General features: G+C 41.0%; 1 long non-coding RNA gene across 1 annotated transcript in view; it reads right to left on the bottom strand.

Annotated features, from left to right (window-relative positions):
- The window catches only part of LOC134350122 (uncharacterized), a 74,233-nt gene that overhangs the window by 31,951 nt on the left and 15,863 nt on the right, over positions 1–26,419 (bottom strand). Inside the window, exon 2 of the long non-coding RNA XR_010018821.1 lies at positions 1,427–1,512. This is a non-coding gene — a long non-coding RNA (uncharacterized LOC134350122). The remainder of the gene's footprint in view (positions 1–1,426; positions 1,513–26,419) is intronic.

Here is a 26,419-nt window from a genome sequence, read left to right as displayed (position 1 = left end):
AAATCTCAGCTTTCTATTAGTTAACCAACCTCTATCCATGTTAATACATCATCCCCAACTCTATGCATCCTTATCTTATGGATTTTTTTATGTGGCACCTTATCAAACACCTTCTGGAAATTCAAGTAAATAACATTCATGTTCCCGTCTATCCATTGTGCTCGTTATAACCTCAAAGAACTCCAGTAAGTTTGTCAAACAGGACCTGCCTCTGCCGAATCCCTGCTACATCTGCCTGATGGATCCATTTCTTTCCAAATGTCATGCTATTTCTTCTTTAATGATAGCTTCAAGCATTTTCCCAACTACAGATGTTAAACTAACTGGCCAATAGTTACCTGCCTTTTGCCTACATCCTTTCTTGAACAGTAGCATGACATTCACCTTCTCCCAATCCACTGGGACCTGCCCAGAGTCCAGAGAATTTTGGTAAGTTATCACCAAAGCCTCTTCTATAACTTCTGCTATTTCTTTCAGTACCCTGGGATGCATTCCATCAGGACCAGGGGACTTGTCTATCTTTAGGCCCACAAGTTTGCTCAGCATTACCTCTATAGTGATAGCTATTGTATCGAAGTCCTCACCTCCCATCGCATCTATATCATCTCTCTTCAGCATGTAAGATGAGTCCTCCACACGAAGACCAACACAAAATAGTCCCATGCTTGTTCTCTGAGTACTGATGTGACTGACAAAGGCACATCATAACTCTGGCTTGTACGAAGAGGAGATGCTTAATGTTTGTAAGTGGGCAATTTTGGAGATGGTGTGTCCCTACGGCCTGGGCTTCTGCATAGTCTTAACTAATTGATTCAAGGTTCTCGGTTATGAAAATGATGTAAACATTCCTGACATGATTTGAACTAAGTTCTTTTTTTCCTTACCACTTTTGATGGTCATAAATTCAGCTGTTTCATGTGATCAAATTTACAGTTTGCTACAGTTTTATGAAATGTACCATTTAACTTTTACCCATAATGCTTATCGTTCTACCTGCTGTGAATAGTCCAAAATGTAACAAATCAGCATGAAGATAATATTTGCATAACCGACCTATAAATATTTGATACCAAGGTGCACATTTTTAGTTGCCTCCCTCTTTCCATGTTTGAAATATTTGGAGGAGAGACAAGATTTCCTTGTGTGTGAGCTGATGTATAAGGTGCTTCACTGGCCTGCTGAAGGTTTGTTCAGACCACCTAGACATGTGTTAAAAAAACCTGTGGCTCCGGACAGGCTAAATTAAAAATGTAAGTCTTCTCAGGCAACAAAATAATTACTTTGAATTCATTCTCTATGTTCAGAACAACGTGAAGTCTCATGCTTTAAAATGCACCTTATCGGATACTTTTTCTCTAAAATCCTTTGCTACATTGTTTATTTTAGAAATCCATTTTGCATTTCAATCATAATGCATATAACTTACCTTTCAAGATTCAGTTGAGTGGAATCATTTGAAACTGCTTCAGAACACACCAGAGGCCACCATCATGTAGCTGTTGACTGTCACCGCTGCTGAACGAAAACACAAAATCAAATCTCCCAGGCTTCTGAATCTTCTGAGATTTCAAAGAAAATAATTTTATGAGTTGCCAGCAGTTTAACGTTTTAGGTGAAAATTAATTTTTTGAGTGCAAAAGTTTATTAGGAAAACAATAAATAAATACTGTGTTATAATGTCTTTTATTTTTAGCCAATGGTTCTCATTGTGTGAGCAGATATTTAACATTCAGTACCACTATCTGACAATATAAAGTTGCATTACTAATATCACAATGTATGTTACATGAAAGATCCATACAGTCCAAAAAAAATGGATAATGCATAATTCAAAGTGATAGCCCTTCAATTGTATTGCCTTCCTGACGAACACATACTGAAAACAGAAAGGCATTCAGACCTTATAATAAAAAATGTGTAGCAAATTTGGATTATCAATTATAATCACATTCAGATATTCCATGGAATAGAGCTATCCATAAAATTGAGAATATGGCCTAAAGATTTGGTTTTGAAAATTGATGCATTCACAGGGGGAATGTCAGAGAAGAAGATCCCAAGCAGTAACAGATAAATTACTCACCATGCAATGCACAGGAAAAAAAATCAAAGCAGGCATTGTGAGAGACAGGTAACCCACTACTGCCTGGGTAACTAGCTGGTTAAACCAGAATCAGAATCAGGTTTATTATCACCGGCATGTGACGTGAAATTTGTTAACTTAGCAGCAGCAGTTCAATGCAATACGTAATCTAGCAGAGAGAAAAAAAAATTAAATAAAAATAATAATAAATAAACAAGTAAACCAATTACGTATATTGAATAAATTTTAAAAAACGTGCAAAAACAGAAATACTGTATATCTAAAAAAAGTGAGGTAGTGTCCAAAGATTCAATGTCCATTTAGGAATCAGATGGCAGAGGGAAGAAGCTGTTCCTGAATCGCTGAGTGTGTGCCTTCAGGCTTCTGTACCTCCTACCTGATGGTAACAGTGAGAAAAGGGCATGTTCTGGGTGCTGGAGGTCCTTAATAATGGACGCTGCCTTTCTGAGACACCACTCCCTGTAGATATCCTGGGTACTTTGTAGGCTAGTATCTAAGATGGAGCTGATTAGATTTACAACTTTCTGCAGGTTCTTTCGTTCCTATGCAGTAGATCCCCCCCCCCCTCCATACCAGACAGTGATACAGCCTGTCAGAATGCTCTCCACGGTACAACTATAGAAGCTTTGAGTGTATTTGTTGCCATGCCAAATCTCCTCAAACTCCTAATAAAGAAAGGTGCTGTCTTGTCTTCTTTATTACATCGATATGTTGGGACTAGGTTAGATCCTCAGAGATCTTGACACTCAGGAACTTGAAGCTGCTCACACTCTCCACTTCTGATCCCTCTATGAGGATTGGTATGTGTTACTTCATCTTACCCTTCCTGAAGTCCACAATCAGCTCTTTCGTCTTACTGACTTTGAGTGCCAGGTTGTTGCTGCAGCACCACTCCACTAGTTGGCATATCTCACTCCTGTACATCCTCTCATCACCACCTGAGATTCTACCAACAATGGTTGTATCGTCAGCAAAATTATAGATGGTATTTGAGCTATGTCTAGCCACACAGTCATGTGTATATGGAGAGTAGAGCAGTGGGCTAAGCACACACCCTTGAGGTGCGCCAGTGTTGATCATCAGCGAGAAGGATATGTTATCATCAATCTGCACAGATTATGGTCTTCTGGTTCGGAAGTCAAGGACTCCTGCACGGCCTGCACCAGTTTTTTGTTCTGATCTGAGTATGATGTGTTTTGATTTCTGGTTGACACTCATCACTTGTAGTCCTTGATAAATGACATATTCCTGTTCTGGCTTCATATCTAATGTGGTGCCTTATGGGAAGAGGGCAGCTACCTTCATGATGATCCAGGCAGTTCCAGCACAAAATATGCATGAAAACCAAGAGTGTTGAATATTGCCACTTCCTCAGCTAGCTTTAAATTCTACTCTGGCTGGCTTCCCTTCAACATTCATCTTTCTCAGACAATTATCAAATCCATTTTTAAAGATTTTTTGAGAATTCCTTTGAAAGTGACAATACTCCAGAAGTAAAGGTTTTGTGACAAAGTCTTTTAATTAACTTTTTGTAAATACCTTAAGTCTATTCTTTATTATTACTGCCATGCTGACCTCATCATAACTCTTCGTATTACTTAAGTTCTCCCAGTAAATATACATTAATTATCTCAGTTTTAGTAAAAGAATCCCCAGTTTCATAATTATAAACCTCAGCCATGTAAGTTCATAGTCCACTTACACTGTATCTTCTGCAGTGCCATGGCATCCTTCTACTAACAGCTCACCCAGTACTCTGCATAATTTTCCAACGAGCGTTCAGTTAAAATCATCTCCAAGTTTGAGACTAACCATTTTGTTTTTGTATTCTGTAGGATTTTATCACAAACTCAATCAAGTATTTATGACAAATCCATTGTTTTTTTTAAATACTCCATGACAAAAATGCACATGGGCACAGAGGAGATTGGGCACATTGGTGATGCCAAGCAGTGTGAGATGCCCATTTTCACATAAGTTGTATAAAACTGTTCTACAAAAATGAGACCTGAGAAAGGCATGTACCTTGCACACTGAAACAGGGCTTTTTTTTTATGGAGCGTAGACAATTATCTCTCAATTAGTTAAAATGTGTCTTGTCCTTACCTAATCCACTGTCAAGGAATCTAAAGGGCCCATCTTGAAATTCCCTTTTAAACATTTTTCTTTGTTGGCATCCCTACTACACTCTCCCCTACCACACCACTAAATGACCACTGTTTCACTGACCATCCCCATATCCAAATATCAGGCTTCACCACAATTTTCTCTATGGCCAAATCCCAGAGACTGCCTCCTCAGCAATCACCTCTCTATCTATAACATATTACCTATCCATCCACAGTCCTCTCTCTTTCTCTCAAAATACCTTCTTACTATGATCCTCTTTCCCCATCATTTCAATTTTATTTCCCATGCCTGGATGGTAACCCTGCTTCACAGCAGACCTTATGGAGGGCTTCCAGTTTTGCATATGGCTCCTTGGGCTTTGTGTGCTGTGATATAAGTGTGGGAGAGCATCATATAGAGATTTGGTCCAATAGCTTTTGGTTATTATGGTATTTTTGCAAAGAAACTCTTTTCCATTGTTTCTCTCCACTTCCTTGATTTGCCTCACATTTTATTTCACTCGCTTTGATTCATGACCCTGATTTTTTTAGTGTTGTCTTTACAAGTTGTTAGTGAATGATGATACTTTGAATGATGCTAAATGAAAAATTCTTCTGACTAGAGTAACCTGATTTTGTCTCCCAAGTATTTTAGACTGGATGTCATTCACACAACTAGCTCTATGAATGGATCAACAGACACAAACAAAGAAATACAATCATCTGAAAAAAGGAACAAGTGTAAAACAAGTTAATATTTATAAAATTGCCTACAATTTCAATATGCAGGAAGAGTGACAAAATCAGGTTGGTACTGGATCCCAAGAGAGGGAGTTTGTAGAAAGCCTATGGGATGGCATTTTAGAGCAGTTTGTGGCTCAGTCCACTAGAGGAAAAATATTTCTGGATTGGGTGTTGTGTATTGAACCAGATTTGATTAGGGAGCTTAAGGTAAGGGAACCCCTAGGAGGCAGTGATCATAATATGATAGACTTCACTCTGCAGGTTGAGAGGGAGAAGATAAAGCCAGATGTATTAGCATTACAGTGGAGTAAAGGGAATTTCAGAGGCATGAGAGTGAAGCTGGTCAAAGTTGATTGGAAGGGGACACGAGCAGGGATGGAGGCGGAACCGCAATTGCTGGAGTTTCTGGGGGCAACTCGGAAGGCACAGGATAGGAACGTCCCAAAGATAAAAATGTATACCAAAGAGAGGATAAGGCAACTGTGGGTGACAAGGGAAGTCAAAGACAGCATAAAAGCAAAAAAGAGGGCACATAATAAAGCAAAAATTAGTGGGAAATTAGAGGATTTGGAAAGCTTTCAAAACCCAACAGAAAGCAACTAAGTAAAAAACGTAAGGGGAGAAAAGATGAAATATGAAGGTAAGCTAGCCAATTACTTAAAAAAAGGTTAGTAAAAGATATTTCAGATATATAAAGAGTGAAAGAGAGGCGAGAGTGGATATTGGACCGCTGGAAAATGATGCTGTTGAGTTAGTAGTAGAGGACAAAGAAATGGTGTACAAAGGTAGATAAGTTACCTGAGCCAGTTGGACTACACCACAGTGTTCTGAAAGAGGTAGCTGAATAGATTGCGGAGGCATTGGTATTGATCTAACAAGAATCATTAGATTCTAGAATGGTTCCGGAGGACTGGAAAATTGAAAATGTCACTCCACTCTTTAAAAAGGGAAGGAGGCAGAAGAAAGGAAATTATAGGCCAGTTAGCCTGACTTCAATGGTTGGGAAAAGGGTGGAGTCCTTTATTAAGGATGAGGTTTTGGGGTACTTGGAGGCACATGATAAAATAGGCCATTAGCATTGTGACTTAAAGGTGAAATCATGCTTGGCAAATCTGTTGGACTTCTTTGAGGAAGTAACAGGCAGGATAGACAAAGGAGAATTAGTGGATGTTGACTACTTGGATCTTCAGAAGCCGCACATAACGGTGCTTAACAAGATAAGAGCCCATATCATCCCAGGAAAGATACTAGCATGAACAGAAGATTGGCTGACTGGCAGGAGGCAACGAATCAGAATAAAGCGGGCCTATTCTGGTTGGCTGCTGGTGACTAGTGGTGTTCCGCAGGGATTAGTACTGGGTCCACTTTTATTCACAATATATGTTGGCGATTTGGATGACAGAATTGATGGGTCTGTGTTCAAGTTTGCAGACAATATAAAGATAGATGGAATGGACAGGTAGTGTTGAGGAAAAAGGTAGTCTGCAGAAGTGCTCAGACAGATTGGGACAATGGGCAAAGAAGGGACAGTGGAATATAGAAACATAGAAACATAGAAAATAGGTGCAGGAGTAGGCCATTCGGCCCTTCGAGCCTGCACCGCCATTTATTATGATCATGGCTGATCATCCAACTCAGAACCCAGCCTTCCCTCCATACCCCCTGACCCCTGTAGCCACAAGGGCCATATCTAACTTCCTTTTAAACATAGCTAATGAACTGGCCTCAACAGTTTGCTGTGGCAGAGAATTCCACAGATTCACCACTCTCTGTGTGAAGAAGTTTTTCCTAACCTCGGTCCTAAAAGGCTTCCCCTCTATCCTCAAACTGTGACCCCTCGTTCTAGACCTCCCCAACATCGGGAACAATCTTCCTGCATCTAGCCTGTCCAATCCCTTTAGGATCTTATACGTTTCAATCAGATCCCCCCTCAATCTTCTAAATTCCAACGAGTACAAGCCCAGTTCATCCAGTCTTTCTTCATATGAAAGACCTGCCATCCCAGGAATCAATCTGGTGAACCTTCTTTGTACTCCCTCTATGGCAAAGATGTCTTTCCTCAGATTAGGGGACTAAAACTGCACACAATACTCCAGGTGTGGTCTCACCAAGGCCTTGTACAACTGCAGTAGTACCTCCCTGCTCCTGTACTCGAATCCTCTCGCTATAAATGCCAGCATACCGTTCGCCTTTTTCACCGCCTGCTGTACCTGCATGCCCACTTTCAATGACTGGTGTATAATGACACCCAGGTCTCGTTGCACCTCCCCTTTTCCTAATCGGCCACCATTCAGATAATAATCTGTTTTCCTATTTTTGCCACCAAAGTGGATAACTTCACATTTATCCACATTAAATTGCATCTGCCATGAGTTTGCCCACTCACCCAACCTATCCAAGTCACCCTGCATCCTCTTAGCATCCTCCTCACTGCTAACACTGCCACCCAGCTTCGTGTCATCCGCAAACTTGGAGATGCTGCATTTAATTCCCTCATCCAAGTCATTAATATATATTGTAAACAACTGGGGTCCCAGCACTGAGCCTTGCGGTACCCCACTAGTCACCGCCTGCCATTCTGAAAAGGTCCCGTTTATTCCCACTCTTTGCTTCCTGTCTGCTAACCAATTCTCCACCCACACCAATACCTTACCCCCAATACCGTGTGCTTTAAGTTTGCACACTAATCTCCTATGTGGGACCTTGTCAAAAGCCTTTTGAAAATCCAAATATACCACATCCACTGGTTCTCCCCTATCCACTCTACTAGTTACATCCTCAAAAAATTCTATGAGATTCGTCAGACATGATTTTCCTTTCACAAATCCATGCTGACTTTGTCCGATCATTTCACCGCTTTCCAAATGTGCTGTTATCACATCCTTGATAACTGACTCCAGCAGTTTCCCCACCACCGACGTTAGGCTAACCGGCCTATAATTCCCCGGTTTCTCTCTCCCTCCTTTTTTAAAAAGTGGGGTTACATTAGCCACCCTCCAATCCTCAGGAACTAGTCCAGAATCTAACGAGTTTTGAAAAATTATCACTAATGCATCCACTATTTCTTGGGCCACTTCCTTAAGCACTCTGGGATGCAGACCATCTGGCCCTGGGGATTTATCTGCCTTCAATCCCTTCAATTTACCTAACACCACTTCCCTACTAGCATGTATTTCGCTCAGTTCCTCCATCTCACTGGACCCTCTGTCCCTTACTATTTCTGGAAGATTATTTATGTCCTCCTTAGTGAAGACAGAACCAAAGTAATTATTCAATTGGTCTGCCATGTCCTTGCTCCCCATAATCAATTCACCTGTTTCTGTTTGCAGGGGACCTACATTTGTCTTTATCAGTCTTTTCCTTTTTACATATCTATAAAAGCTTTTACAGTCCGTTTTTATGTTCTCTGCCAGTTTTCTCTCATAATCTTTTTTCCCCTTCCTAATTAAGCCCTTTGTCCTCCTCTGCTGAACTCTGAATTTCTCCCAGTCCTCAGGTGAGCCACTTTCTCTGGCTAATTTGTATGCTACTTCTTTGGAATTGATACTATCCCTAATTTCTCTTGTCAGCCACGGGTGCACTACCTTCCTTGATTTATTCTTTTGCCAAACTGGGATGAACAATTGTTGTAGTTCATCCATGCAACCTTTAAATGCCTGCCATTGCATATCCACCGTCAATCCTTGAAGTGTCATTTGCCAGTCTATCTTAGCTAATTCATGTCTCATACCTTCAAAGTTACCCCTCTTTAAGTTCAGAACCTTTGTTTCTGAATTAACTACGTCACTCTCCATGTTAATGAAGAATTCCACCATATTATGGTCACTCTTACCCAAGGGGCCTCTCACGACAAGATCGCTAATTAACCCTTCCTCATTGCTCAAAACCCAGTCCAGAATAGCCTGCTCTCTAGTCGGTTCCTCGACATGTTGGTTCAAAAATCCATCCCGCATACATTCCAAGAAATCCTCTTCCTCAGCACCTTTACCAATTTGGTTCACCCAGTCTACATGTAGATTGAAGTCACCCATTATAACTGCTGTTCCTTTATTGCACACATTTCTAATTTCCTGTTTAATACCATCTCCGACCTCACTACTACTGTTAGGTGGCCTGTACACAACTCCCACCAGCGTCTTCTGCCCCTTAGTGTTACGCAGCTCTACCCATATCGATTCCACATCTTCCCGGCTTATGTCCTTCCTTTCTATTGCGTTAATCTCTTTTTTAACCAGCAACGCCACCCCACCTCCCCTTCCTTCGTGTCTATCCCTCCTGAATATTGAATATCCCTGAACGTTGAGCTCCCATCCCTGGTCACCCTGGAGCCATGTCTCTGTGATCCCAACTATATCATAATCATTAATAACAATCTGCACTTTCAATTCATCCACCTTATTACGAATGCTCCTTGCATTGACACATAAAGCCTTCAGGCACTCTTTTACAACTCTCTTAGCCCTTTTTAATGCTTGCCCTGGATTTGTCGGCCTGCCACTTTTACTTTTCCCCTTTGTACTTTTTGCTTCTACGCTCACTTTACACCCCTCTGTCTCTCTGCACTGGTTCCCATCCCTCTGTTGTGAACTAACCTCCTCACACCTAGCCGCTTTAATTTGATTCCCACCCCCCAACCATTCTAGTTTAAAGTCACCTCAGTAGCCCCCGCTAATCTCCCTGCCAGGATATTGCTCCCCCGAGGATTTAAGTGTAACCCGTCCTTTTGGTGTAGGGAAGCGTATGATCATGCACTTTGGTAGAAGGAATAAAGGCTTAAACTATTTTCTAAGTGGGGAGAAAATTTTAAAATCAGAGGTGCAAATGGACTTGGGAGTCCTTGTGTAGGATTTCTTGGGTTAACTTTCAGGTTGAGTCAGTGGTAAGGAAGGAAAATGCAATGTTAGCATTCATTTTGAGAGTTTGGGTCCTTTATCTAAGAAAACTGAAATGAATTTGGAGAGGGTCCACAGGAGGGTTAATGAGACTGAGCCCAAGAATGAAAGGGGTAATGTATAAGCAGCATTTGATGGCTTTGAACCTGTACTTGCTGGAGGTTCAAAGGATGACAGGGGAGCTCATTGAAACTCATTGAATATTGAAAAATCTGGTTAAAGAGGATGTGGAAAGGATGTTTCCCATTGCGGGTGTGTCAAAGACCAGAGGGCATAGCCTTAGAATAGAGGTAAGTCCATTTAGAACAGAGATGAGGAGGAATATCTTAGTCAAAGGGTGGGAGTCTGTGGAATCCATTGTCATACTTGGCTGTGGAGGCCAAGTCATTGAGCATATTTAAAGATGCTGTTGATAGGTTCTTGATTAGTCAGGGTGTCAATGGTTACAGGGAGAAGGCGGGAGAATGGGGTCGAGAGGGATAATAAGTCAGCTATGATGGAATGGTGGAACAGACTTGATGGGCCGAGTGGCCTAAGTTTGCTCCTTTGTCTTCTGGTCCTAATATTCCATAGTGGGAAGCAGTGATAGGTTATCGTATTGGGGGCTGCTCTGAAATTATCATTGAGAAACAGCTGTATTGTTTATGTTAATCCTTGATTCCATCAGTAAAGAAATATGTACTTCATGCTCATGTACCAACAGTTATAAAATATAGTACATGACAGTAATCATGTTATTAACATTAATCATAGATTGTCATATCTGTAAGGCTGCTTGAGCAGCCCACTGCATAAAAAGAAGACAACTGTGATTACTGTTTCAGTGGAACAGGGTCAGGACAAAATAATTTAATTTTCATCTTGCCAAAACGTATATCCTTCAAGAAAGGCTGCAAAGAAATCTTGCTACTGTAGTTCCACTGACTGTAGAATTAAATGGATGAAGTCTACCTCCATTTCCTTGAAGAATCTAACCTCCCAACTCCCATTTATGTTTGGGGCTGCCTTCCATTTATTTACTTTGGGAATCAGTAGCAGTATTCTACAAGAGCTCCCTTCCAGTCTAACATTTGCCTAGAGACATTTCACCCCCATGTAAGTGTGCTTCGCATGTGATCTTGATTTCCTTAGTTGGCTAACAGAGTCTAGCCTTAGGACAGAGATAAAAACATAGAGAACTGAATCTAAAATCCTATTCCACAAGACAGTAGTAGCCCTAAGCTTTCCTAACTTTTGTGATCTAACAATGGTTATTGCATAATCATCTCTTCTTAGTAGTTCATTGTCCAGGGAGCACCCTGAAGCTGACGAGATAAGCACTTGCCTCCAAGAGGATGCTTTGATCATTGCACTCCTTCCTAGGTTTTGTGGCTACCTTCACTGATTACCTGTGGCAGGGGTTTCTCCATTATACACACAGACTATCAGCTTGCCTCACAAGGCTGCCTAAATGATATCCTCTCAACATTATTAACTAGATTGAGTGTTTCCTTGATGAGTTTACCTAACTTAATGGCTCCTGCCATTCACCTGCTTCCTATTTAGTTCCTCCCTCAATGCCAATACGTATAGGTAAACATTAATAATTCTGACATTAGTACTGTTCTCTTAAAAAGTTTTTTTTGTGCATATTTGCAATGACTGTGATTTCTGCTACAGTATGGTCACTATAAAACTTCCTAAAACCAGATCTTTACTTTCTGTAACCTTTGATGCTGGTGGTAGAATCATAATGTGGGAAGAAGAGATTGGAAGGGTTTTGCAGATATGCTCTTTGACACTCTAGAGTTCTGCTGGAAATGCAAGCAACAGGTACAGAAGATGCAGCCATTCATAATTCCCCGTATCTAATTTCGCAAGGATTAGAAAACTACCCGACCAATGCCAAAGAAGTACAGCTTTATAAAATAGCTGCATGAAGCTTATTTTAAAATTTTAAATGACAGGCTCGCATCCTGAGGGTTGATTAATCACCTGTACCCAACCCATTCTGGAAAACTGCAAACAAACGGGTTTGATGAGACAAAGTGACAAATCCAATAATGTGAAGAGCTGAATATATCCAATTCAAACCACTGTTCTGGGGGTGGAAGTAGAGGGTAAATACCTCCTACAATTTCATCATTTGGTTGGCTTTGTTTGTAGAAATGAAAATGATATGACAATTGGCCTAGGATTTTTCATCTTTACCCAAGCTGAACATAATACTTTTGTTGACTGCAGTTGTAATAAACTTATAAATGTAATAAATAGTAAAGAAATGCTGCTATTTGCAAAACAGAATCCTCTTGTAGCTTGAGCTTTATTTGATAAGGTTATGCTGTGAGGTTGGTGGGGGAAGAATTCAGGGATTATGGCAAGACTTGTGGGATAATGGGTATAAGGGGAGACATCTTTACAGAATACATAAAACTGTTGGATTGATGGGAGAATGGGGTAAAACAAGAAGCGAAGGAATTATACTTTATACTTTATTGTCGCCAAACAATTGATACTAGAACGTACAATCATCACAGCGATATTTGATTCTGCGTTTCCCACTCCCTGGATTACAAATCAATAGTAAATATTAAAAATTTAAATTATAAATCATAAATAGAAAATAGAAAAATGGAAAGTAAGTAGTGCAAAAAAACCGAGAGGCAGGTCCGGATATTTGGAGGGTACGGCCCAGATATTGACTCAACTTAGAATTGGGCAAATTATTTCTTATATCTTGCCGGAAAACATCACTCTGGGGTGTATAAGCTTTGTCATCATTATGAAACAGCTGAACACATTCTATTATAGTGTGAAGCATGTAAGGTCGAAAGAATCAAATGAAGGCTGCACTACTCTCCTTGAGGGTTGATAGTTTTCATTTATAAACTTTACTAAGTTATGGAAGTGACTTTAATTAATTCATAATATTGTCTTTCATTATTTACCGTCTATAGGGCTTTTGGGGGTAATTTTGTTTTCATTTGATAAAGAAAGTAGAGGTTTTATTTCCCAACTCTCTACACCACACTCCAGACCAGTTGGTGGCGGTAATGCTCCTTTAAGTTGGACTGCCTACTGCCATTAAAAGTCAGAGGAAGAAGAAATGTGATGCTAATGACTACTGTATCGTAAATACAGGTTACAATGCATACCATAGTGTAAACATTTGAAATAATACAGATGGCATTGCTAGATTTCTTTATTGGCCAGTCCTTTGTTCCTCAACATAAGTCAAGACTGGAACTTCTTGTTTAGAAATACACCTCTATAAAACAATATTTCACTCTCCATATTACTGAAAATATTTAATTTGGTCTTGTACCATGTCTTATTTTGCATTCCACTGAAACCAATTTTCAGATATTCTTTCCAATTTGACATCTACCAAAGATAGGTCATTTTCTAATGGTTGTACACTATATTATGTGTTTGCAACATATATGTACACAAATCAGTAAAATATCTTAATGTGCATTTACAAAACATAACCGATTGAACAGAGATTAGTACAGTATACAAGGAGAAAATTGAGGCCTTATTCCTTAAGCATTCCAGCTGTGCCACAGAAGAGCTTTATTAGTGATCTTTCACATTGCTAAGCTTCTTACATTTGCAAATAAGTTACACATTTTGAGCACAGTAAATAACTACTTTGTAACAGTTGGATAGTTAGCTTAATCATTCAGTGTGAGTAAATACACTTTTCAGGGATTAGAATTCCTGCTCTCTTTACCCCATGCATTTGCAGTTAAGATAAAACATTTGGAAAACGTTTCTGTGATTTCAATGTCTTAGTACATGAAAAAAATACCCGTTATTTTTTAATGTATTTTGTACCTGACACCAATATTAAATTGGTAAAGGAGTGCAAGTAGATTATCACTGTTTTCCAAAGATTGTATAGATAATCTATTCTTGCACTATCATAAACAAGTAAATCCCTGGCACTTTGATGACCATGATGAATAGCTTAATGAGAAACGGTGTAGCTGATGTGCAGGATGTTTTATTTCATTAAATCATCTTAATCAATTAAAATTCAATCCAAGGCACTTATTATAGTTAATTCTTCAAAAATAAGATACACGTGTTCTACTGTAGGTCTCCCAACTCCACAAAAGCTCCAATCAAGACACAAGAATTGTTTACCCTGAAATTTTCACTAGTGTCATTTTTAAACAAGTGCTTGCAGTGAAATAAAGGAGTATTTTGCATCATTTTCTCTGACTTTGCTATCAGGAATCTGATATGCTGGTTAAAACCTTTCAGTGATTGCACGGTTTAAATTTTAACATACATAATGTGGGGCATCCTCTGCTCAGCAAATAAACATGTTAATACATATTCTTATAACATTCAATGAAAATCTTGCCCACATGTAAATTGTCACCAATAGATACATGATGTACTCACTTACATATAAAAGGTATGAAATATTCAAATCTTTTATAACTTTAAGTTGCAATTATGTGGTAGTTAACGTGATATAAAATGTGTGAGCCTTATTTGCAAATATTTTCTACCTAAATCCACAGCTAATATCAACATTAGAAAAGCAATTTTAGCAGAGGGTGAGATAGGATACAAATGTATTTGACTTGAAATCTGATATATTAACTAACAACGACAGTATCAGTCATCAATTCCATCAAATGCTGTGAATGATTAATTGTAGCAACAACATTACTGCAGGCACTTAATGCAGCTTTTCAGATGATCTCTTTCATAAAATGCAAAATTTTTGCACACAATTATGAAAAAATATTTTACATCCCTTAAAAAGTTAGGAGGCTTCCTTGGTTTGTGAAACTGGTAGACAAAGTCATTCATTACTCATATCAGACTGCTTCTGATGGACTCAATGTGCTGTTATTGGAACTCAATGCATAAAAGAAACAGAAAACTAAGATTTGCCAGAAATCGTAGAAACATAACTAATCCCAGAAAATGGAGCAGAATACAATATGTAAGATCATAAATAGCTGTTGCATGACAGGCAGAAAATGAGGTGGCATTGGTCTATATGTCAGAAACATCTGCAAGTAAGGAAAATAGTTCTTGTGGATTTGAAAATTAACTGTGAAATGACTCTGGCTGAAATCTTCAAATGCAACAGGGACACAACAAGCATTAAGATTTATTACAGATTTCTTGTCTATGGCTGCTGCAAAAGTTATAAATTGAATTTTGTGTTTGTAAATCATTGCATAATCTTTTCAGAGATGAAGTTAATCTCAAAGATATCTCTAAGGAATTTGTATTTGCAGAACGTGATGATATGATCCATTGTTCGACTGGGGTTACTGAAATCACAGGTAGAGAAGGGGTTGATTCGAAGCTCATGCATTAAGTGACCACATCTCCTCTGCCCTTTAACACAGTACATTTCCTCAGATTCAGGAAGTCTAAAACTTGAGGACATTGACTTAGGGTGAAAGGGAAGATTTTAAAGGGACTTGAAGGCCAACTTTGTCACACAGCTATGTGGGATGATCTGCCAGAGAATGTTGTAGAGTTGGGTACAACTAAAACATTTAAAGGATGTTTTGATAAGTGCATGAATTAAAAAAGGTTTAGAGAGATATGGGCCAAATAGTGGTAAATGAAACTAGCTTGGACGGACACCATGGTCGTCATGGACCACATGGGGGGGGTGGGGGGGGATGGACCTGCTTCCATGCTGCATGACTCCATGACTCTAGCCAGAAAAGCCTCCAGCCTCCTTGAAATGAAGTGGCATGTTGTGGTGAAAGCTGGAAGATGTATCAGTTGGTGGTACATCCTGTTTGATCCCGTGATTTTTGGCACATCCAGTTTCTGTGCCACAATGTGCAGATTGTAGTGATGAGGGATAACACACAGCAACACCATAGGAAGTGGTTCCCAGTTTATCTCGATGATAGTGAATGACCTTGAGAGCACACAGAGATGTGAAGTCCTGGCACCCGTGCTTCACAACAGACATAACATTTAGAAAGTATTTCTAATGAGAGTCGATAAACAGATGACAAAGAAAATTTACAATAAATTGTGGTCATCTCTTTAGCTGCCAGTCCTCCATCTACTTCAGCCTACATGCCAAGCCAACGTACTCCAATGTACTCCTTATTTTTGACCATCGATTTTCTCTTGGTTCCTCTCTTATTCCATTTGTTTGCTCTCATTGCTCACACTATTTAAAATATTTACTTCCAAATCCCTTGCCATTATTCACACTAAAGTTCACCAAGGTTCGTGAAGTACTCATCAGGGACATATTGTTTGCAGACGACGCGGCACTGGCAACACACTCTGAAGAGCAACTGCAACGCCTCATGGACAGCTTCTCAAGAGCCTGCCAGGACTTCAGCTTGACTATCAGCCTGAAGAAAACCAACGTGTTCGGCCAAGACGTTGAGCACCCCCCTGCCATTACCATCAACAACTACAAGCTGGAATTTACGAGTTTACATACCTTGGCTCCACCATCACGGACAGCCTCTCCCTAGACCCCGAGATCAACAGACAGATCGGACGAGCAGCCTCAACATTCGCCAGGCTGACAAAGAGAGTCTGGGGGAACAGAAAGCTGACGACACACACCAAAGTTGCAGTCTACAGGGCCTGCGTCCTCAGCACACTGCTTTACAGCAGCGAGACCTGGAGCCTCTACTACAGACAAGAGCGGCATCTCAACGCCTTCCACCTTCGCAGCCTGAGACACATCCTGGCCATCACGTGGACTGACCGAGTCACCAACATTGAGGTCCTGGCCCACGCCCAGATACCCAGCCTCTTTACCCTGCTCCAGCAACGCCGTCTCCGCTGGCTGGACCACGTGCACTGCATGTCAGATGGGAGGATCCCGAAAGATCTGCTGTACGGGCAACTGGCCTCCGGCAAGAGAGCACAAAGGCGGCCCCATCTTCATTTCAAAGTCGTTTGCAAGAGAGACATGAAGTCACTGAAAATGAATGTCGAGAGGTGGGAGGACATCGCAAGCGATCGCTCTCACTGGAGGCTGGAACTACACAGAGGTCTAAAAAGAGGAGAAGAGAAGCTGAGGCTTGCTGCTGAAGAAAAGCATACTCGATGGAAAAACAACACCAAGATAACACTGGAGGACAGCGCCTTCAAGTGCAGTCGCTGCAGCCGAGACTGTCACTACGGTGTGGGCCTCTACAGCCACAACAGACGCTGCTCTAACACAGACTGAAGCAAGACCTTTCAGGCGCAGATCCATGGTCTCGCGAGACTAACGGATGCCACCATCATTCACACTAAATGTCAGATTAGTGAACATGCCTTTCTTCCTTGCTGGCTACTATCATGGCTGTTTCTTCTTCTCCTTTACACTCAAAATGATCGCTAGAGTCATGTTCTTCTAAAAAAATTCCTCTGCCTCTTCATCTTAAAAAAAAACAACTCCACCTGCAAGTATGTTTTCCTCTCCAAAACATGAGGTCACTTCCTTTGCAGCCTGAGTATCTCCAGCAAGCCCACATTGTACTCTTCAAAGATTCCTGGCTACTTTCCTTATCATCTAGAAATTATACCCCAATGACATATCAAAAGCCAAGGGATCTGACTCCAGCTACTTTTTTTGATGATTTTTTACTAGGTGAGAATGTTGCGGGCAATATAAACCGTTAGTACCCAGATTTAATTGCCATTGAGAAAGTGATATACACAGACATTTATTTCAAGCTACCAGAGTGATTCTGCTGAGAGTAAACACAATGTGCTGTTCGGAGTGATCCTGCTGAGAGTAAATACAGTAGGCTGTTCAGAGTGATTCTGCTGAGAGTAAACACAGTGTGATGTTCGGAGTGATGGTGCTAAAGGTAAACCCAATGTGCTGTTCGGAAGTGATCCTGCTGAGAGTAAACCCAATGTGATGTTCGGAGTCATTCTGCTGACAGTAAACACAATGTGATGTTTTGAGTGATCCTGCTGAGAGTAAACACAGTGTGCTGTTCGGAGTCATTCTGCTGAGGGTAAACACAGTGTGCTGTTCGGAGTCATTCTGCTGAGGGTAAACACAGTGTGATGTTCGGAGTGATCCTGCTGAGAGTAAACCCAATGTGATGTTCAGAGTCATTCTGCTGAGAGTAAACACAGTGTGCTGTTCGGCGTGATGGTGCTAAAGGTAAATCTAATGTGCTGTTCAGAGTCATTCTGCTGAGAGTAAACACAATGTGCTGTTCGGAGTGATTGTGCAGAGAGAAAACCCAATGTGATATTTTGAGTGATGCTGCTGAGAGTAAACCTAATGTGATGTTCGGAATGATGGTGCTAAAAGTAAACCCACTGTGATGTATGGAGTGATTGTGCAGAGAGTAAACCCAATGTGCTGTTCGGAGTGATTCTGTTGAGGGTAAACCCAATGTGCAGCCTAACGCCTTCACCATCGTTTTGGGAGATCTTAACAAGGCCAGTCTGAAAAAATCACAAGGCAATTACCATCAACAGATCACTTGCAATACCAGAGGAAACAACACACTGGACCATTGCCACACCACCATCAAGAATGCCTACCGTGCTATTCCACGCCCTCACTTCGGGAAGTCTGATCACATGGCTGTACTTCTACTCCCTGAGTATAGGCAGAGACTGAAGACTGCAGCACCAGTGGTGAGGACCAAGAAGGTATGGACAAGGGAAGCACAGGGGCGCCTACAGGACTGCTTTGAATTGGTGGACTGGACTGTATTCAGGGATTCATCTTCGAAACTGGATGAGCATGCTGCAGTTGTTACCGACTTCATTAAAACCTGTGTGGATGAGTGTGTGCCTACAAAGACTTTCTGTACATTCCCAAACCAAAAGCCGTGGATGAACCAGGAGGTACGTCATCTGCTGAAGGCTAGATCTGTGGCATTCAAGTCTGGCAACCCAGGCCTATACCAGAAAACCAGGTATGATTTACAGAGGGCTATTTCAAGGGTGAAGGGACGATTTTGAATGAGGTTGGAGGCTCCATCAGATGCACGGTAACTCTGGCAGGGACTGCAAGACATTACTTCCTACAAAGAAAAACCCAATAGTATGAATGGCAGCGATGCTTCACTATCAGATGAACTCAACACCTTCTATGCATGCTGTGAAGATCCCTGCTGCACCTGATGACCCTGTGATCTCCGCCTCAGAGGCCGATGTTAGACTGTCTTTAAAGAGAGTGAACCCTCACAAGGCAGAAGGTCCTGATGGAGTACCTGGTAAGGCTCTGAAAACCTGTGCTAACGAAATAGTGGGAGTATTCAAGGGCATTTTCAACCTCTCACTGCTATGGGCAGAAGTTCCCACTTGCTTCAAAAAGGCAACAATTATACCAGTGCCTAAGAAGAATAATGTGAGCTGCCTTAATGACTATCGCCCGGTAGCACTCACATCGACAGTGATAAAATGCTTTGAGAGATTGGTTATGACTAGACTGAACTCCTGCCTCAGCAAGGACCTGGACCCATTGCAATTTGCCTATCGTCACAATACGTCAATGGCAGACGCAATCACCATGGCTCTTCACACGGCTTTAGACCACCTGGACAACACAAACACCTACGTCAGGATGCTGTTCATCAACTATAGCTCAGCAGTTAATGCCATCATTCTCACGATCCTGATTGAGAAGTTGCAGAACCTGGACCTCTGTACCTCCCTCTGTAATTGGATCCTTGACTTCATAACTGGACGACCACAGTCTGTGCAGATTGGTGATAATATATCCTCTTCACCAATGATTAACACTAACACACCTCAGGGGTGTGTGCTTAGCCCAGTGCTCTGTATACATATACACTGCCATATACACATGACTGTGTGGCTAGGCATAGCTCAAGTACCATCTACAAGTTTGCTGACGATACAACCATTGTTGGTAGAATCTCAGGTGGTGACGAGAGGGCATACAGGAGTGAGATATGCCAACTAGTGGAGTGGTGCCGCAGCAACAACCTGGCACTCAACGTCAGTAAGATGAAAGAGCTTATTATGGACCTCAGGAAGGGGAAGATGAAGGAACACATACCAATCCTCATAGAGGGATCAGAAGTGGAGAGAGTGAGCAGCTTCAAGTTTCTGAGTGTCAAGATCTCTGAGGATCTAACCTGGTCCCAACATATCAATGTAGTCATAAAGAAGGCAAGACAGCGGCTATACTTTATTAGGAGTTTGAAGAGATTTGGTATGTCAACAAACACACTCACTCAAAAACTTCTATAGTTGTACTGTGGAGAGCATTCTGACAGGCTGCATCACTGTCTGGCATGGAGGTGGGGTCTACTGCACAGGATTGAAAGAACCTGCAGAAGGTTGGAAATCTAGTCAGCTCCATCTTGGGCACTAGCCTACAAAGTACCCAGGACATCTTTAGAGAGCAGTGTCTTGGAAAGGCAGCGTCCCTTATTAAAGACCTCCAGCACCCAGGACATGCCCTTCACTGATACCATCAGGTAGGAGATACAGAAGCCTGAAGGCACACACTCAGCGATTCAGGAACAGTTTCTTCCCCTCTGCCATCTGATTCCTAAATGGACATTGAATCTTTGGACACTACCTCACTTTTTTTAATATACAGTATTTCTGTTTTCGCACATTTTTAAATAATCTATTCAATATATGTAATTGATTTACTTGTTTATTTTTTAATTGATTTACTTTGTCACATGGTGTGAGCAGAATTATCTGCAGCTTAATGTGGAAAAGACTAAGGAGCTGGTGGTAGACCTGAGGAGAGCTAAGGTACTGATGACCCCTGTTTCCATCCAGGGGGTCAGTGTGGACATGGTGGAGGATTACAAATACCTGGGGATACGAATTGACAATAAGCTGGACTCCTCAAAGAACACTGAGGCTGTCTACAAGAAGGGTCAGAGCCGTCTCTATTTCCTGAGGAGACTGAGGTCCTTTAACATCTGCCAGACGATACTGAGGATGTTCTACGAGTCTGTGGTGGCCAGTGTGATCATGTTTGCTGTTGTGTGCTGGGGCAGCAGGCTGAGGATGGTAGACACCAACAGAATCAACAAACTCATTCGTAAGGCCAGTGATGTTGTGGGGATGGAACTGGACTCTCTGACGGTGGTGTCTGAAAAGAGGATGCTGTCTAAGTTGCATGCCATCTTGGTCAATGTCTCCCATCCACTACATAATGTACTGGGTGGGCACAGGAGTACATTCAGCCAGAGACTCATTCCTCCGAGATGCAGCACAGAGCATCATAGGAAGTCATTCCTGCCTGTGGCCATCAAACTTTACAACTCCTCCCTTGGAGGGTCAGACACCCTGAGCCAATAGGCTGGTCCTGGACTTATTTCATAATTTACTGGCATAATTTACATATTACTATTTAACTATTTATGGTTATATTACTATTTATTATTTATGGCGCAACTGTAACGAAAACCAATTTCCCCCTGGATCAATAAAGTATGACTATGACTACTACTACTTATTTATTATTATGTTTTATTTTATTTATTTTTTTTTCTCTCTCTCTCTCTCTCTCTCTCTGTTAGATTATGTATTGCATTGAACTGCTGCTGCTAAGTTAACAAATTTCACATCACATGCCAATGATAATAAACCTGATTCTGATTCTGATTCTGATGTTCGGAGTGATCCTGCTGAGAGTAAACCAAATGTGATGTTCGGAGTGATTCTGCTGAGGGTAAACCTAATGTGATGTTTGGAGTGATTCTGAGGGTAAACCCAATGTGCTGTTCAGAGACATTCTGCTGAGGGTAAACCCAGTTTACTGTTTGGAGTGATGCTTCTGAGAGTAAACCCAATGTGATGTTCAGAGTGATTCTGCTGAGAATAACTCCAATGTGCCATTCGGAGTGATTCTGTTGAGGGTAAAACCAAGTGTGCTGTTCAGAGTGATTCTGCTAAGAGTAAACCCAGAGCGATGTTCAGCAGGGATTTCAAACATCTAGACACAGCAGCAAGATATTTCTAAGGCAGACTATTCACAGCTTGGTAGGGAATAGTGCACTCTTGCACCTGCTGCCTTTGTCAACTCATGAATTTGGAAGGTACTGTCAAAATGCACATTCCAATAATATCACAAAGTTCTTCATCACTCAAAAAATGGACATGTTAATGAGCATCTTTACTAATTAAAATATAATAAACTGTAGATACTCAAACAGCTGATCGATATAGTAGTTTACACTTGTGTCATTTGTCAGAACTGTCGTCTACCAATAAACCCTGCAGAATGTTTAAAAATTTTTATTAGGACTATAATCAGACTGCATTTTATTCTTGACAAGAGAAGTTTGGAAGTAACAGAACATGTTCCAATGATAAAGGTACTGATTTAATAAAAATACATTTCTTCCTCAAGGATAGTGTGTATTAGCACTTCATCTGGAGGTCACGTTCTAGTAACATACATAATCAACAACCAGAAGAATGTGCTCCAATTACTAGAATTATGGTTATGCAAATTAGACACAGGTAGAAGAAGTGGTTGCATATTAGTGCTGCCCTAAAATTAATATCTTAAAAATGAAGTAATGACAAAGTTGAGGGGATATTATCTTAATCTAGGGAATGTAACATTTAATTAGATATTGAAATGTTGAGCTTCTACCCAATATTTGACCTCCTATAGTTTTTTCAAATAAACATAGATCTCAGTACCTCGGACAATTACACTTACTTATTAAAATGCATTATGGTTCTCTTTTCCAGAAACTTGTTGGAGGTGGAAAGTTTATAGGTCCTATACTGAGAGTCTCAGTAATTTTACTGCCCAATTACAGTCAGACAACAAGCTACACATTTAGCATTAAGGATGAGTTTTTGCATTTTTATTTGATATTCTAAGATGGTGTCAACAGATTAACAAAAACAATTACAACTAGTGAACTTAAAACACAACCTCGGTTACTAACAGGGACAATTCAACAAATTTAACACTGTTATTTTAAAAATTTACAATGGCAGAAACCAGATGCCATTACCACCAACAGGTTTAGGTCAACTGACTATTTTCTTTATAGATAGATAATGATACACATTAAAGATTTTAATTAAAGCATTTCTTGTCTGTTTCATTATCAATTGATTCCTTAAGTAGGTATTCCATTGCTTGGCCAGTGGTTGTTATGTGTCTAAAGCAATTAAGTAGTATTTATGCATGAGTCATCACAGTGGGAAAACCAGACTATTCAACTTTAGGAAGACCAATGCTTGGCCTATTTGTGTTTCTGTCACCCCATGTCCATTCTCTTCCAACACTAAAGCAAAATACTGCAGGTAGTATAAATCCAAAATAAAAATTGGGAAATTCAGGCTCAAATAGCACCTGCAAAAGTCAGCATGGAATATTAATTCTGTTCCTCCCTCCACAAATGCTCCTTGGCATGCTGGGTATTTCCATCAATTTCAGTTACCATTTCATGTTAGGGTAATAATCAGGGCCTAGGGTGTTGCCAATCCTTTGCTCTGTCTGATAGAGCTTAACGTGATGAGAATGATGATCAAATGTGAGACTTCCTTTTCAGGGTGATGGTTCCTCATTATAACTGATTTTTTAAGTGAGATTTAGACTGAGTGTAAAAATCACAAAACCAACACAAGAAAATAAGAGCAGATGTGGGTCACCTCAGGTTCACAAACTGAGTATAAAAAGCAGCAACTCACAGCAATGTTTTGGAACTTTGATCAGCAACCAGTTGACGTTTGGGATTGATTAGCAAGAACAAATTAAAGGAAGGCAGAGGTAAGTGGAGCAGCCATTGTCACAGTGGCCAGCATCTGAGTGGGCTAAATTAGAGTGGAGATTTTGAAGCTGTAGCTCCAAGGCTTCAGTCAGAGAAGGCAAAAAAGATAAGATGTAGGTAGAGTCCACCCCCCTTTACATTTGATCAGTTAGGACAGTAGAGATGCATGGCAGGAGAGCAGAATGCTCCTTTTACAGAATGTGGGAAGGCAGGGAGACCTCCAATGTCCCCGACGACTATAACTGTGAGAAGTGCATCCAGCTGCAGCTTCTAATAATCCATGTTAAGGAGCTGGAGCTGGAAATGGATGAACTCCTGATCATTTGAGAACTGAAGGGATGATAGATAGAATATATAGAGAGGTAATTACACCCAAGGTGCAAGGCACAGAAGACTGGGTGACAGTCAAGAAGGGGAAAGGGGTTAAGGAGCCAGTGCAGAGTACCCCTGTGGCCATCCCCCTCAACAACAGGTATATCACTTTGGATACTGTTGAGGTGGATGACCTAACGGGGAGAGTCACAGTGGTTTAGTCTCTGGTACTGAGTCTGGCTCAGTGACTCAAAAGGGAGGTGGAAGAAGAGACACGCTGTGGTGATAGGGGATTCGTTAGTCAGGGGAACTGAAAAGAGGTTCTGTGGGCAAGAACAAGATTCCCAGATGATACGTTGTCTCCAGAGTGACAGGTCCAAGACATCTCAGATTGAGTCCTCGGCATTCATAAGTGGGAGGGTGAACTGCCAGAGGTCATGGTCCACACAGGTACCAATGAAATGGGTAGGACGAGGGATGAGGCTCTGAATAAGGAGTTCAGGGAGTTAGGTGCAAAGTTAAAGGGCAGGACCTCCAGGGCCATGGGGATCTTTTATTGTGATTTTTTATTATTTCTGTTTCTGCACTGCTATTTTTAGTTTGATTATTTAATATACATGTGTGCATGTGCATATGTGTGTGTGTATATATATATATATATACACTGTAATTCTTTTATTGGATATTTATCATGTATTGCATTGTACTGCTGCTGCTAAGTTAACAAATCTAATGACATATACCAGTGGTATTAAACCTGATTCTGATCTCAGGTTGCTACCTGTGCCACGTGCTAGTGAGGCCAGAAATAGAAAGATTATACAGTTTAACACATGGCTAAGGAGTTGGTGTAGGAAGAAAGGCAAAAGAGTTTTGGATCATTGTGCCTTCTTCCAGGGAAGGTGGAACCTGTACAGAAGAGACGGTTGGCATCTGAAATGGAAGGGTACTAATATCCTAGCAGGAAGGTTTTCTAATGCTGCACAGTGGGGCTTAAACTCCAGTTGCCAGGGGATGGGAACCAGTATGCCAGAACAGTTACTGGAGAGGTTGTGGAGACAAATGTTGATATGACCTCAGACAAGTCAGGAATCAAAAGGTTGAGCATGGTACAAGTTGTGTCCCCAGCTGTGTATATTTCAAAGCAGGAAGTATCGTAGGAAAGCCAGATGCATTTAGGCATGGATCAACACCTGGAATTATGATATTGCAGCCATTAGTGAGACATGGATTCAGTAGGGTCCGGACTGGCAGCTCAGTATTCTGGGGTTCCTTTGTTTTAGATGTGACAGAGTGAGAGGGATTAAAGGAGGAAGGGTGGCATTACTAGTCAGGAAAAATGTCGCTGCAATACTCAGTCAGGACAGACTGGAGAACTCATCTTGTGTGGCATTATGGGTAGAACTGAGGAATAAGTCCACATATGACCATGTTAATGGGGCTATATTACAGACTACCCAATAGCTGTAGGGATTTAGAGGTTCAAATTTGTAGAGAGATCAGACTGTTGCAAGAAACATAAGGTTGTTATAGTAGGTGATTTTAACTTTACACATATTGACTGGGAATCCTATACTGTAAAAGGACTAGACAGGTTTGCCTCACAGGCCACAAACAGCCTTCATAACCCCCTGGGGCTTTTATGAGTGGGTTTGAATCACCTTTGGGCTCATGAATGCACTCGCAGCCTACCAACATTTCTCAGAGGAGTGCCTTGAAAGATTGAGACAAAGTCTTTGCACCATATGTGGATGACATGCTGGTGTTCACTAAGGCCTTCGATGAGCATGTTGATGTGGTGAGAAGAGTGCTACAGTGAATTTGGGTGCATGGAGTGAAACTTAGACCCAGCAAGTGTGAGTTCTTCAAGGCAGAGTTCACTACCTGGGGAGAATTGTGTCAGCAGAGGGAAATCGGATGGATCCTGCAGACATCGTGGCAGTATCAGAGACCAGGTGCAGTGGGAGACTGAGAAAGATTTTAGGTCTATTTTTAGATTATGAAGACACGTGGTCCTCATTTATTGTCATTTAGTAATGCATGCATTAAGAAATGATACATTATTTCCTTTGGTGTGATATCACAAAACACAGGACAGACCAAGACTGAAAAAACTGACAAAACCACATAATTATAACATATAGTTACAACAGTGGTTCTATTGGCAGTACATTAAAGATTTCTCTTGAATAATGACCCTCCTCTATGACCTGTTAAAAAGCACAGATGACAGTGACCAAAATCACCTCAGTAGGGGTAGCATCAGAAGACAAATTAGATGTGCCCTCTTGCAAACCAGTTGCTTGAACAGAGACACATCAAGAAACTTTGGAGAAGCCGATTGACTGCCTAGTACAGCCACCTGTGCTGGGATTCCCAGACTCTGCACAACCATTCATTCGTCACATTGCTGCCTCCAGTCAGGGGTTGGAAGCAGTCTTGTATCAAAACCAAAATGGCAAATTGAGAGTAATAGCCTATGGTTCACGAACATTGAAAATGCAGAGAAAAACTACCAGCGACACAGTGGGAAATTGGAAGTGGGCAATTACTGAAAAATTTAGG

Source organism: Mobula hypostoma, chromosome 8 (assembly GCF_963921235.1).
Source record: "Mobula hypostoma chromosome 8, sMobHyp1.1, whole genome shotgun sequence".
NCBI lineage: Eukaryota > Metazoa > Chordata > Chondrichthyes > Myliobatiformes > Myliobatidae > Mobula > Mobula hypostoma.
The sequence above is the reverse complement of the archived record's forward strand: the minus strand, read 5'-3'. Positions and strand labels throughout refer to the sequence as shown.